A 9,680-nucleotide genomic window follows, 5' to 3' on the forward strand; every position below is an offset into this window, starting at 1 on the left:
ATGGCCTGGGTCTGCTGGGACGATAGGAGTTTCTCCCTGGCAAGTCATTCCACAAGGTCCAGACACTCCCACATCTGCTGGACGTACTGTGGTATGTTTTGGGAGTGGGAGGAGTGTTCTTCTCAGCTTCCTTAAGGAGATCTAGATTTACTTGTGCATGGTTGGCCACACAGTAACTCCAGCATGAAAAGCCTGGCAATGTCTGTAGTACCTTCTGCACCCCACAGAAAGGGTGCAGCAGAAGCCAGGCTCAGTGTTTGGGGGTCTGTGTTCATGATTTTTTTCACCCTGGTTTTGATTAAACTTCTCTAGCAGCTCATATCTGGGGCTGCTGAACTGAGGTTCGGCAGGGTCTGACCTGGAGAGCTGCCACACTTCCTGTAGTAAGTGGGTCATGAAGTTTAATCCCTTGCTGGGTGAAGACCAGGGGTAAACCTACCCATCAACAGACCTATGCCAGTTCCATTGCTATTGGTTGGACTGTCATGGCTGACAGGATCACACTGAGTCACCACTCAGGCAGGTGGCAACAACTCAACTACAGTGACTTACCCTGTAGTGACTCAGTTGTCAGGCATGCGGTGGCAGCCCATCCATAAGCAGAACCCGGATCAGATGACGCCCTAGCTCGGGTATTTCCCCAACCATGCCAGAGCTGCAGATCAATCTGTCTAAAAGCCCTGCCAGGCCAGGGACCTTCCTGCTGCCTCATAGGGCAACAGGCTCTTTAGACTCCTAGCCTGATCTGTTTCCTGCCCAAGCTCTGCTCTAGCCTTATCCTTGCCCTACTCTGACCTTGCTCCAACCTTGTTACTGACCCCTTCCAGCCCTGCCTCTGTCTCCTGGCCTGCCCCATGCCCCCCAGATCCTCACTACCCAGATTCAACCTTTGGCCTGCACCTGACTCCACCTATAGTACTGATTGGGCTTGCATATGGGCTCTGATCTTGGTTCTGACCCCGGCCTATTCCAGTACAACCCTTGGACCCATCCTGACTAAGTCTGGCTTTGACTTCTACTCCAGCCGCTAGGCCTTACTACCATGAGCTGGTGCCCAACACCCTGCCTCAGTTTCCCTTTGAGTCCCCAGAAATACCTTACAGCAAAAAGGTCTTTAAAGTAATATTCCCCCTCTCTGAAGGTCTAGTTTGAGTATCTTCTGGCTTCCAGAAGCCCCTTTGGCCCCTCCCCTTAAGTCCAGGGTTTCACAGCCACTGGGTGCTGGTTGACTTCTTTCCCTCCAGCAACTCTTTGGCTTGACACCTCCTTTTGACATCCCTGCCCAGTCATCAAATCATTCTCAGAATCCTCCCCAGGTGGGTCTAATAACCCCAAACACCTGTTGGTATTAGCTGGGAGAGAGGGGAGCTTTGCCTCCCCCCCACAAAGCTCCTAGTTCTAGGCCCTTACAGAAAAAACCCAGACCACTTCCTACTCTTCCCCTCTCCCAGAAGACGATTGTCCCCAGGAGAACCAACTTCCTTTCCCCACCACCAATGACTGCTTCAAGGCCTTCTGTGGAACAAGGTAATTATCTCCTCCTGCTTTCCAGGGCCACTACCCCATTACAATCCTGAATCCACTAACCCTGACACCGTTTGCCCCCCACATACTGCGGCCACATATGCCCAGTAGCGCCTATCATCTGCTGAGGCAGAGGCCACAAAACTCTACGGCCTCACATCCTGTGTAGTTGGACTTCATAAGGCGGCAGGACTGACTAATATGTCCTGGCTTCCTGCAACAGAAAGACCATTGAGTTGCTAGTTTTTGGTTATTTCTCCAGCAGTCCTCCACAGAAGTCTGGGTATAGTTCTGATGAAACGTCTCAGGGCATCTCAGTAAGTGGCAGACTCTTGCTCTATGGGTTCTCCTGCCTGCTGATGGTGGGTTCTCTGTGAGCTAGGCCTGTGGCCATTTGGCTTGGCCTGATCAACCTTGCTAGGCCAACCTGTGGCCCAATGCTCTTTGGCAGTTTGAACCATGACTACTAGTGAGCTGAGATTATGCTGGTGATACCGTGTCTGAATAGTGGCCAGAAGAACTTCTAAGTATTGCTCTAATGCCACCAAGTCTACAATGTCCATTAAAGTGTGGGCCTTTGGGCAAAGCCTAATCCTTCTGGCATTGGGCAACAGTCCAGGGTGATGACCCTGAAGGGGAAGACTGTCCAGAATTGGTGGTGGTATGTCTCTAGGGATACTCCTATCCTGTCAAGTATAACAGCCTTTAGGCTATCCTCTAAAGGCTGGTAGGGGGTGTGGATGTCCCTAGATTGGAAAAGTACAAGCCCATACAGCCCAGGTCTCCCTAGCCCACTGGGCCATTACTGCTGCCCACTTGATGATTCAGAGGCCTATCTGCTCATGTTCACCTGGCCCCAGCTTGGGAAGGGCCAGGCCAGTACCTAGTGTTACTACTCTGACAGGGCTAGGCTGGTCACCTGCTGGAGCACTGACTCCAGAAACTCTCTCTTGCTGTTGGCTATGTTGCTGCTGTTGAATCACTGGGCCTCTTGTTGCCCCTTCAGGTATGGTCACTAGGTCTCAGCCTGGGCCTGTCATCATGCAGGAGTCTCAGGAGGTCTTCCATCAGCCCCTTCTTCCCAAAGGGGAATTCGGAGCCAGAGGAGCATTTCGCAAAGTGACCCTGCTTTGTCTTATAGCAATCAAATCACTATTCAACCTAGGATGTCACCTGGGCCTTACATATCACAGTAAACAGTCTTGTGTTGACTTTGACAAAAAAGGTGCAAAGTGAGTTAGGCTCTGTCCAGACTTCTTAAGTTAGAAGACAGAGATCATGGAAGACCAAGCTCCTGCTCAAAGCAGGACCAACACCAACTAAATCATTCCAGACAGGGCTTTGTCAAGCCAGGCCTTAAAAACCTCTAAGAATGGAGATTCCACCACCTCCCGAGGTAGCCCATTCCAGTGCTTCACCACCCTCCTTGTGAAATAGTTTTTCCTAATATCTAATCTAGACCTCCCCCACAACAGGTTGAGATCATTTCTTGTTCTGTCATCTGCCATAACTGAAAACAGCCTTGCTCCATCCTCTTTGGAACCCCCCTTCAGGTAGTTGAAGGCTGTCAAATCCCCCCTCACTCTTCTCTTCTGCAAACTAAATAAGCTCTATTACCTCAGCCTCTCTTCATAAGTTATGTGTCCCAGCCCCCTAATCATTTTCATTGCCCTCCGCTGGACTCCCTCCAATTTGTCCACATCCTTTCTGTAGTGGGGCCCCCAAAACTGGATGCAATACTCCAGATGTGGCCCCACCAGTGCCAAATAGAGTGGAATAATCATTTCCCTTCCTCCCCCATCCCAGCTTCACTCAGTACTGGACACTGGAAAAAGCAGCCAGCCCTTTTTGTCCAACCTGATGGATCCTGATTGGCTTCTGCCTGCTCCCAGCCCTTCTAGCCATAGGAGGAATGATTCTCATTAGTTGCAGCTGATTCTGGGTGGCCTTTCCAGGTAGCTCCTGGAGTCTCACTTTGGTGCTCTCCCCTCCCCCCCCCCAAAGGACACATTGTTTGGGCAGGTTGCACCAAGGCAACATGTCCTTTTGAATAGAAAGACCAGAGTGAGACTCCAGGAGCTAGCTCAAGCTGTTTCTGTCTAGCAACATATGAAATTCTGCCCACCTGACAGAAAAGCATTGTTTCATTGCAGAAGCTAGGAAATACTTTGCTTTAATTAAAAAGCCATACACAAAAGTAACAGGGATTTGTATTTGTCAATACCAAAACCTCAGCCATGCAGAACATTATGTTGCTACTATTTCAGCAGACAGGATGGATGTACAACAGAATTTTATCCCATGCACCTAGAGATAGATTAAACATGCATTCTCACTCTACAGTCACACAAGTGAAATGACTGTCAGCTGTGTAGAAACTTTTTAAAGACACGATAATACAGGCTGAAATGAAATGTATACCCCAAATTAGAAAACAGTAAGAGGACCAAAAAAGTGCCACCATGGCTAAACAACAAAGTAAAAGAAGCAGCTAGAGGCAAAAGTGTTCTTTAAACATCAGAAGGTAAATCCTACTGAGGAAAATAGAAAGGAACATAAACTCTGGCAAGTCAAGTGTAAAAGTATAATTAGGCAGGCCAAAAAAGAATTGGAAGAGCAAATAGCAAAAGACTCAAACTAGCCCTCCCTGGGTTCAGGTCCTTAATTAGTCCAACAGGGGCCTATCACAGTATTGCTTGGCTGGAATGTCTCTGTAGCCCTCCCGAGGCTCAGTTCGCAGTCAAGTGGCCTGTCTCAGTACCCTCACTGGTTTCCTATAGCCCTCCCTGGGCTCAGTCTTTAACCAGTCCCACAGTCTTTAAACAATCCTGGCCCTGGTATGGGGCTGTGGCCCAGGGCTCCCTCCCTGGAGACAATGTCTTTATCCTCTCTGGCCCCAGCTCTTCAGCTGAATCGTTCAGTTCACTTGATCTCCTTCTGAGGGGGTATCTCAGTTCAATAATTACTGACCCTCTTTGGGGTCTTCAATCCCTTCTCCTGTACCTATGTAAATTCCCCTTCTTCAGGACTTGTCACTTTCCTAACAGCTAGTGCGGGGGGGGGGGGGGGACCCCAGGCCCACCCACTATTTCAAGTCCCATCCCAGGGACCCCATCAGTAGCAGCCATCTGTTGTGTCCTTTTTCTGTATCCTACATTTCCCTGGGCCACTTCCCCACAACCCCTGGTACATTCCTTTAGCCTTATCTCAGGACAATATTGTACTCAGTCCCAGCAGCCAGACAGAAGCTCTTTCTTGCTCCTCTAGTCCCTACCAGCAACTTCTCTGTTCATGCTCATACAGGTCCTTCAGGCAGCCAGGAACAACATCCTCACTTCTCTGGCTCCAGACAACAACTGATTCTCTCTGGTACTGCAGCTCCTTTTATAGGGGCCTGCAACCCTCTGATTGGCTTCTCCCTGTAGCCTTCCCCCTGATAGGCTGCTTCCACCACAGCCTCTCTAAGCCCCTTGGAGGACTCTCCTCCACTGCTCTTTTTCTAGGAAGGGATGTGGTAGGACCCCAAGACTCCCCAGCAGGGCCTCTGGGTCCTGTATACTCTGTCTCAAACTTGTTGCCAGGGGATAGGGTGACCAGATGTCCCGATTTTATGGGGACTGTCCCGACCAATGTTTGGTCAGGACACTGGACAAACAAGCAATTTTGCCCTCTGCTCCCATGCACAGGTGGAGCACGGAGGAGCTCATGCCCCACCCCACCCCGACTCTGCCCCCTCAGGATCCCTCCCCAAATCCCCGCCTCTTCCCCAAGCACGCAATTCCTCCTCCCTCCCAGACTTGCGCCAATCAGCTGTATGGCAGCGCAAGCACTGGAGGGAGGCCCAGGGGATGCAAGGGAGCGTGGGGTGTGTGAGTCCGGCCTGGCCCCAAGCGCAGGCCAGGGCGGTACCTGCAGGGGCAGCCCCGGGTCTCGCCTGGGGAACCAGCTCCCTGTATGCGCCCATGGGTGGGGTTGGGGGGGCAGCAGCTGCCTGTGCGGTGACTCCAACAGGGCTTCACCTCCCGCCACCTGGAGGCAGCAGCAGCCCTGTTCGTTCCCCTGCGGGACCCGAGCGGGACGGGGGGGCTGGGGCCTGTTGCCCCCACTCTGGGGCTGCCTGCGGGATTGCACCAGCTGGGCACCTTCCCCTACGGGGCGAGGTGTAGATGAGGAGAGCTGGTGCGGGGGGGGGGGGGGAGGGGAGGCGCTCCGGCGGCTTTTTTTTCCCCCTCCACTGCGTCCCGATATTTCAGTTTTGTCATCTGGTCACCCTACCAGGGGATGTTGTGATGGCCAGAAGTATAACTTGGTTCCAAAAAGAATTAGATGAGTTCATGGAGTTTAGGTCCATCAATTGCTATTAGTCAAGATGGTCACGGACGCAATCCCATGCTCTGCATGTCCCTAGCCTCTGTCTGCCAGAAGCTGGGACCGAAGGACAGGGGAAGGATCATTTGATAATTGCCTTGTTCTGTTCATTCCCTCTGAAGCACCTGGCATTGGCCACTGTGGGAAGACAGGATACTGGGCTAGATGGACCATAGATGTGACCCAGTCTGGCTGTTCTTATTTCTCTTATTATGCCCCAGCAGATTTATGTACTCTGTTGGGAAAAACAGAGCTGATTTAAGGCTCAGAACAGAGAACGGGAAGGAGTCCTGATGCCTGGCTTGGCTGAGTGTCAGTAGCATCCTCCATTCAGCAGCCAGAAATCTTGAAGTGGGGTTGGAGGGCAATTAGTTGAGCTGGGAATAGAGCTGGGCGTGAAACAGGTTTTGTCCATCCTGCAATAAAATTCCCATTCTGTAGCAAGATGAATCCAAGACCTAGCCTGAAAAATGAGAATGAGGGTAAGAGAATAGCCAAAAGCCTAGTGATTAGGGCTCTCATTTGGGAGACCCAGCTTCAAGTCCCTGCTCCAAATCAGGCAGAGCAAGATCCTGAAACTGGGTCTCTCAGGTGAGTGCCCCTAACCACTGGGCTAGTGTCTATTCTGGGTCCTTGTGTTTTCGCTCTGGTTTTGACCAGAGATTCCATTCTGGAGCTGAGAAAACTTCTGTTTCTGTGGCGAAAAAATTTGTTTCAATGAATCAGCATTTTCTGACCAAAAAAACATTTCATCCAAAAATTCCCAACCAGCTCTAGTTTGGCTATGGTCCTAGACAAAAGAGAGAGACTATTTAAAGGGAGAAAGGGAGTACGGGTTAGGCAACTCCAAGAAAAAGATGCTTTCTGTAACTGAAGCAGGGATGTTAAAAGTTAATTTAGCATTGGAAAGAAGGCAGAGGTAAGCTAAAGAATAAAGCATTAGGTCAGAAATTAGCAGGAAAAGAGGAAGGAAATTGTGTGTGGGAGGGGTGGGAGTTAAAAAGAAACATCTGTTTTCTAGCTGATGGGTAGTTGCCAGCAACAATAACCAACATCATCACCTGCATATGTTCCAAATTGGTTTTCTTTCCCTGACCCGGCTTTACCCACCCTTGTTCTAAAGGACTGTTTGCTGGGAGATTGGGAGCTCTGCTGTGTGAGGGGAAAAGCCCCTCCAACAGTGACATGCTCAGAATCACAGCTAGACTAAACCTGATCTGGATCTCTCTGTATCGAGGTGTGGTGGAATCACTGAGTTACAGAGCACCTGCTTCAGAATCCAGGACTCTTATTAGCAGCATTGAATATATAACATACCATAATAGATTTTCAGTTTATCAGGTTACTCTTTGTTGTTGTAATGGAGTGGGTGCTGCAGAAATTCTCAAACTGCACCTCACGATTTGTGCAGGGAGAGATGGTTATTCCCATCCTTGTTTCCTGCTGCTAAATTATATAAAAAGACCACTAAAAATACATTCCTCCTATTACTTTTCCATGTAAAAACTGTTGTAGTTGCCACAGAGATGTTATTAGAGATTTATGGATGAAAAGTGCTACATAACAGGTAGGTATTATTAATCAATGGAAGGAGTGGTTTGCACAATCATGAATGGGGGGAGGTAGCCCATGAGAAAAAAATTCTATGAAAATAACCTTGGGGCAACGGTTTATGTGTATCACTAGACAGACAAGGTGGGTGAGGTAATATCTTTTACTGGACTAACTTCTAATATCCTGACCCACCCAGCTACAACTATGCTGCATACAACATGTCTGCCACTGTCCTCTACTGGAGAGAATTAGAATTGTTTCACTAAGTTATCATTTACTGCTCAGTTTCTTAATTATCTCAAGAAGTAGGGGGCCTGTGCTTTTCGAGCAGCAGCTCTAGTTTGACTCCAGGAAGTTCTGAGAGGCCAGGTTGTGCAACAGAGTGACAACTTCCAGAGTACCTGGAAGACCATAGATTTGCTATACCATTGATTACAAATTGTTATACTGCTTAGGGTTCAGTCTTGTCTGGCCCTAGCTACCTTCATTGCTAAAATAACTTACCTGTTTGCAGGTGACCTCTGTCATCCCACCATTAGCTGCTGTACGAATTCAAGGAATGCTTTTGAAGAGATAACTGCTGCAAATCATATGGTACACATGCAGTAATTCCTAACAAAAACCAGACAGACTATTTCTGTTAGGATCCTGGACGGTGGGAAATTACTTTGGCTGCTATACAAAAGTAATGGGACCAGCAGTCAGTCTCTCTTCCTCACCAAAAGAAAGGAATTTATGGTGTAAGGAAGCCAGGAACTGCTATCCCTGTTCCTTATGTGTAACTTACGTTATTTCTACACGGGAAGTACGTTGCACTGACGTGTGTGAACTATTGCTTGTGTGTGCACATACTACATCCATATGTATGCGTGAGGGGTTGTGAGTATACGTACATACACTCATGTATTCATATGTATGATATTATGTACACATTTGTGTGGTTTTGTATCAAGTCTTTTCATAGATTCCATGGCTAGAAGGAACTACTGTGATCATCTAGTCTGATCTCATGTATAACATGTCTTGTATATGTATTAGCATGTTGTGCATGTACATTCCTAAGCAAATACACCCCCAAAATATGTATACATACATATGTGCAGTTTTTTTGTACATGAACCTGTGTGGTTTTGTGTTCATGAGTCTGATTTGTGTAGGGGCATTTGTGTACATGTTTAGTATGCACGTATGTTACTGCTGTATGTGCACAAGTGTGTGGTTGCTTTGTTTTTGTGAGCATATACAGTTGTTTTGTGTATGTGCATATGTGTAAAGCTATATATGCATGCGTGCATGCTCATTCATGTTTCTATGTTTTTGTGCATGTATGGGAAAACAGAGTGTATGTATACTCTGTGCATGTTTTCTTAAGTGTGCATACAGGTTGGGATGTGGATACAGCCTGAGGGTGCACGTGGGTTTTCAAGATGGCTGTTTAGAGTGTATATGTTTGTGCATGTCTTTCCATGTACAAGCACATTTGTGCCTGTTTTCCTGTGTGCATGTGATCATACATGTTTATGTAGGTACCTGCATCATTGTGTGTGTGTTCATGTCAGGACGGACCTCGGTTTCTGGAGGCCTTCATTCCACAGTGTCAAAGACTGGCCCCAGAGTGGAGTTGTGCGCTGCAGTCTTCATCCTGGGGCTGTAGGTGGTCTTTCTAGATCTCCTGGGCCCAGGCCACAGAGCGCCATGTTCATGTAGTGTCCATTAGCTATGCATAGGGGTAGAGCTATACGTTTCCATGAACGTGCACATGTAGGTGTGGGTGTGCTGGGGGGAAGTCATGAGCGCACACACGGGGACCCAAGTATTTGTATACCCATATGCAGCCTCAGTTTCCCCATCTTTAAAATGGGGAAAACAATACTGATCTCAACCTGCTGGTGAAAAGTGCTAGTGCAGAGCTATACGTTACCTGCATTTGTACCTCTGGGTGTCTCAGAGAGGTGAGCTACCCTTACCCAAACCGCCACTACCCAACATACCCCACTTGCTATCTCCCCATGGCAAAGGTGCTTCTGTCTAACAGTTGTGACTGTGGCACCACCAGGGCGTATGGCAGGCAATAGGACAGCAGGGTCCCCTTCGCCCCTTCCCCACTCTCCCTGGGGAGCTGACCCAGGGGGCTCTGTGCTGCCCCTCCCCATAGGTTCTGCTCCCTTTGCCCCTCCCCCAAGCTCTGGAAGGAGCTGACCCGGGGGGCTCTGTGCTGCACCTCTCTCCAGGAT

The sequence above is a fragment of the Chrysemys picta genome, chromosome 9, assembly GCF_011386835.1.
Source record: "Chrysemys picta bellii isolate R12L10 chromosome 9, ASM1138683v2, whole genome shotgun sequence".
NCBI classification, from domain to species: Eukaryota; Metazoa; Chordata; order Testudines; family Emydidae; genus Chrysemys; species Chrysemys picta.